Raw genomic sequence first — 7,286 nt, forward strand, 5'->3', positions numbered from 1 at the left:
CAGTGACACCAAGTAACAAAGACATACACTTACACCAAGTAAAAAATACAAACACTGACACCAAGTAACAAAGACATACACTGACACCAAGTAACAAAGACAAACACTGATACCATTAACAAGGACATACACTGATACCCAGTAACACAGTAACACAATTACACCAAGTAACAATGACATACACAGACACCCAGTAACACAGACACGCACTGACACCCAGTAACAAAGTCATACACTGACACCAAGTCACAAAGACATACACTGACACCAAGTAACAAAGACATAAACTGATACCAAGTAACAAAGACATACACTGATACCCAGTAACACAGACACACAATGACACCAAGTAACAAAGACATACACTGTTAACCAGTAACACAGACACACACTTACACCAAGTAACAAAGACAAGCACTGACACCAATTAACAAAGACATACACTGATACCCAGTAACACAGACACACACTTACTCCAAGTAACAAAGACATACACTGATACCCAGTTACACTGACACACACTTACACCAATTAACACAGACACACACAGACACCACTATCAAAGACATACACTGATACCCAAGTAACACAGACACACACTTACACCAAGTAACTAAGACATACACTGACACCAAGTAACAAAGACATACACTTACACCAATTAACAAAGACATACATTGACACCAAGTAACAAAGGCATACACTGATACCCAGTAACACAGACACACACTTACACCAAGTAACAAAGTCATACAAAGATACCCAGTAACCAAGACATACACTGACACCAAGTAACACAGACATACGCTGACACCAAGTAACAAAGACATCCACTTACACCAAGTAACAAAGACATACATTGATACCCATTAAGAAAGACATACATAGATACCCAGTAACACAGACACGCACTGACACCCAGTAACAAAGACATACACTGATACCCAGTAACACAGACATGCACTGACACCAAGTCACAAAGACATACACTTACACCAAGTAACAAAGACATGCACTGATACCCAATAACACAGACACACACTTACACCAACTAACACAGACATACACTGACACCAAGTAACAAAGACATACACTGACACCCAGGAACACAGATACACACTGAAACCCAGTAACACAGAGAAACACTTACACCAAGTAACAAAGACAGGCACTGATACCCAGGAACACAGACACATACTTACACCAAGTCACAAAGACATGCACTGACACCCAGTAACAAAGACACACACTGACACCAAGTAAAATAGTCATACACTGATACCCAGTAACACTGACACACACTTACACCAAGTAAAAAAGACATACACTGAAACCAATTAAAAAAGACATACACTGATACCCAGTAACACAGACACACACATACACCAAGTAACAAAGACATACACTGACACCAAGTAACAAAGACATACACTTACATCAAGTAAAAAAGACATACACTGACACCAAGTAACAAAGACAAACACTGATACCCATTAACACAGACACACACTTACACCAAGTAACAAAGACATACACTGATACCCAGTTACACTGACACACACTGACACCAAGTAACAAAGTCTAACACATACACACACTGTCACCAAGTAACAAAGACAGACACTGACACCCAGTAACAAAGACATACACTGACACCAAGTCACAAAGATATGCCCTGACACCCAGTAACAAAGACACACACTGACACCAAGTAACAAAGACATACACTGATACCCAGGAACACAGACACACACTTACAACAAGTAACAAATACAGACACTGATACACAGTAACACAGACACACACTTGCACCAAGTAACACAGACACACACAGACACCAAGTATCAAAGACATACACTGATACCCAGTAACACAGATACACTCTTACACCAAGTAACAAAGAGAAACACTGACACCAGGTAACAAAGACATACACTTACACCAAGTAACAAAGACATACACTGACACCAAGTAACAAAGGCATACACCGATACCCAGTAACACAGACAAACACTTACACCAAGTAACAAAGACATACAAAGATACCCAGTTACCAAGACATACACTTATACCAAGTAACACAGACATACGCTGACACCATGTAACAAAGACATCCACTTACACCAAGTAACAAAGACATACATAGATTCCCAGTAGCAAAGACATACACTGATATCCAGTATCACAGACACGCACTGACACCCATTAACAAAGACATACCCTGACACCAATTCACAAAGACATACACTGACACCAAGTAACAAAGACAGACACTGATACACAGTAACACAGACACACCCTTAAACCAAGTCACAAAGACATACACTGACACCAAGTCACAAAGACATACACTGACACCAAGTAACAAAGAAATGCAATGACACCAAGTAACAAAGACATACACTGATACCCAGTAACACAGACACACACTTACACCAAGTAACAAAGACATACACTGATACCCAGTAACACAGACACACACTTACACTAAGTTATAAAGACATACACTGACACAAAGTAACAAATACATACACTAACAACAAGTAACAAAGACATATACTGACACCAAGTAACAAAGACATACACTGAAACCCAGTAACACAGACATACACTGATACCCAGTAACACAGACACACAATGACACCAAGTAACAAAGACATACGCTTACACCAAGCAAAAAATACAAACACTGACACCAAGTAACAAAGACATACACTGACACCAAGTAACAAAGACAAACACTGATACCATTAACAAGGACATACACTGATACCCAGTAACACAGAAACACAATTACACCAAGTTACAATGACATACACAGACACCCAGTAACACAGACACGCACTGATACCCAGTAACAAAGTCATACACTGACACCAAGTCACAAAGACATACACTGTTAACCAGTAACACAGACACACACTTACACCAAGGAACAAAGACATGCACTGACACCAAGTAACAAAGACATACACTGATACCCAGTTACACTGACACACACTTTCACCAATTAACACAGACTCACACAGACACCAAGTAACAAAGACATACACTGATACCCAAGTAACACAGACACACACTTACCCCAATTAACAAAGACATACACTTACACCAAGTAACAAAGACATACATTGACACCAAGTAACCAAGGCATACACTGATACCCAGTAACACAGACACACACTTACGCCAAGTAACAAAGTCAAACAAAGATACCCAGTAACCAAGACATACACTTACACAAAGTAACACAGACATACGCTGTCACCCAGTAACAAAGACATCCACTTACACCAAGTAACAAAGACATACATTGATACCCATTAACAAAGACATACATTGATACCCAGTAACACAGACACGCACTGACACCCAGTAACAAAGACATACACTGATACCCAGTAACACAGACATGCACTGACACCCAGTAACAAAGACATACACTGACACCAAGTCACAAAGACATACACTTACACCAAGTAACAAAGACATACACTGATACCCAATAACACAGACACACACTTACACCAACTAACACAGACATACACTGACACCAAGTAACAAAGACATGCACTGACACCCAGGAACACAGATACACACTGACACCCAGTAACACAGAGAAACACTTACACCAAGGTCAAAGACAGGCTCTGATACCCAGGAACAAAGACACAAACTTACACCAAGTGACAAAGACATGCACTGACACCCAGTAACAAAGACACACACTGACACCAAGTAAAAATGACATACACTGATACCCAGTAACACTGACACACACTTACACCAAGTAACAAAGACATACACTGACACCAATTAAAAAAGACATACAATGATACCCAGTAACACAGACACACACATACACCAAGTAACAAAGACATACACAGAAACCAAGTAACAAAGACTTACACCTACATCAAGTAAAAAAGACATACACTGACACCAAGTAACAAAGACAAACACTGATACCCATTACCACAGACACACACTTACACCAAGTAACAAAGACATACATTGATACCAGTTACACTGACACACACTGACACCAAGTAACAAAGTCTAACACATACACACACTGTCACCAAGTAACAAAGACATACATTGACATCCAGTAACAAAGACATACACTGACACCAAGACACAAAGACATGCACTGACACCCAGTAACAAAGACACACACTGACACCAAGTAACAAAGACATACACAGATACCCAGTAACACAGACACACACTTACACCAAGTAACAAAGACATACACTGATACCCAGGAACACAGACACACACTTACAACAAGTAACAAATACAGACACTGATACCCAGTAACACAGACACACTCTTGCACCAAGTAACAATGACATACACTGATACCAAGTAAAAAAGACATACACTTGCACCAAGTAAAACAGACATACACTGACACCAAGTAACAAAAACATACACTGACACCCAGGAACACAGATACACACTGACATCAGTAACAAAGACATACACTGACACCAAGTAAAAAAAACAGACACTTACACAAAGTAAAAAAGACATACACTGACACCAAGTAACAAAGACATACACTGATACCCAGTAACACAGGCACACACTTACACCAAGTAACAAAGACATACACTGATACCCAGTTACACTGACACAAACTTACACCAAGTAACACAGACACACACAGACATCAAGTAACAAAGACATACACTGATACCCAGTAACACAGACACACACTTACACCAAGTAACAAAGACAAACACTGACACCAAGTAACAAAGACATACACTGACACCAAGTAACAAAGGCATACACTGATACCCAGTAACACAGACACACACTTACACCAAGTAACAAAGACATACACTTACACCAAGTAACAAAGACATACACTGACACCAAGTAACAAAGGCATACACTGATATCCAGTAACACAGACACACACTTACACCAAGTAAGAAAGACATACAAAGATACCCAGTAACCAAGACATACACTTACACCAAGTAACACAGACATACGCCGACACCAAGTAACAAAGACATCCACTTACACCAAGTAGCAAAGACATACATTGGTACTCAGTAACAAAGACATACATTGATACCCAGTAACACAGACACGCACTGACACACAGTAACAAAGACATGCACTGATACCCAGTAACACAGACACGCACTGACACCCAGTAACAAAGACATACACTGACACCAAGTTACAAAGACATACACTGACACCAAGTAAAAAATACAAACACTGACACCAAGAAACAAAGACATACACTGATACCCAGTAACACAGACACACACTGACTCCAAGTAACAAAGACATACACTGATACCCAGTAACACAGAAACACACTTACACCAAGTAACAAAGACATACACTGACACCAAGTAACAAAGGCATACACTGATACCCAGTAACACAGACACACACTTACACCAATTAACACAGACACACACAGACACCAAGTAACAAAGACATACACTGATACCCAGTAACACAGACACACACTTACACCAATTAACACAGACACACACAGACACCAAGTAACAAAGACATACACTGATACCCAGTAACACGGACACACACTTACACCAAGTAACAAAGACATACACCGACACCAAGTAACACAGACATACGCTGACACCAAGTAACAAAGACATCCACTTACACCAAGTAACGAAGACATACATTGATACCATTAACAAAGACATACACTGATACTAAGTAACACAAACACACACTTACACCAAGTAACAAAGCCATACACTGATACCCAGTAACACAGACACACACTGACACCAAGTCACAAAGACATACACTGACACCAGGTAACACAGACATCCACTGATACCCAGTAACACAGACACACACTTACACCAAGTAACAAAGACATACACAGACACCAAGTAACAAAGACTTACACCTACATCAAGTAAAAAAGACATACACTGACACCAAGTAACAAAGACAAACACTGATACCCATTACCACAGACACACACTTACACCAAGTAACAAAGACATACATTGATACCAGTTACACTGACACACACTGACACCAAGTAACAAAGTCTAACACATACACACACTGTCACCAAGTAACAAAGACATACATTGACATCCAGTAACAAAGACATACACTGACACCAAGTCACAAAGACATGCACTGACACCCAGTAACAAAGACACACACTGACACCAAGTAACAAAGACATACACAGATACCCAGTAACACAGACACACACTTACACCAAGTAACAAAGACATACACTGATACCCAGGAACACAGACACACACTTACAACAAGTAACAAATACAGACACTGATACCCAGTAACAAAGACACACTCTTGCACCAAGTAACAATGACATACACTGATACCAAGTAAAAAAGACATACACTTGCACCAAGTAAAACAGACATACACTGACACCAAGTAACAAAAACATACACTGACACCCAGGAACACAGATACACACTGACATCAGTAACAAAGACATACACTGACACCAAGTAAAAAAAACAGACACTTACACAAAGTAAAAAAGACATACACTGACACCAAGTAACAAAGACATACACTGATACCCAGTAACACAGGCACACACTTACACCAAGTAACAAAGACATACACTGATACCCAGTTACACTGACACAAACTTACACCAAGTAACACAGACACACACAGACATCAAGTAACAAAGACATACACTGATACCCAGTAACACAGACACACACTTACACCAAGTAACAAAGACAAACACTGACACCAAGTAACAAAGACATACACTGACACCAAGTAACAAAGGCATACACTGATACCCAGTAACACAGACACACACTTACACCAAGTAACAAAGACATACACTTACACCAAGTAACAAAGACATACACTGACACCAAGTAACAAAGGCATACACTGATATCCAGTAACACAGACACACACTTACACCAAGTAAGAAAGACATACAAAGATACCCAGTAACCAAGACATACACTTACACCAAGTAACACAGACATACGCCGACACCAAGTAACAAAGACATCCACTTACACCAAGTAGCAAAGACATACATTGGTACTCAGTAACAAAGACATACATTGATACCCAGTAACACAGACACGCACTGACACACAGTAACAAAGACATACACTGATACCCAGTAACACAGACACGCACTGACACCCAGTAACAAAGACATACACTGACACCAAGTTACAAAGACATACACTGACACCAAGTAAAAAATACAAACACTGACACCAAGAAACAAAGACATACACTGATAC

Source organism: Heterodontus francisci, unplaced genomic scaffold, assembly GCF_036365525.1.
Source record: "Heterodontus francisci isolate sHetFra1 unplaced genomic scaffold, sHetFra1.hap1 HAP1_SCAFFOLD_72, whole genome shotgun sequence".
NCBI lineage: Eukaryota > Metazoa > Chordata > Chondrichthyes > Heterodontiformes > Heterodontidae > Heterodontus > Heterodontus francisci.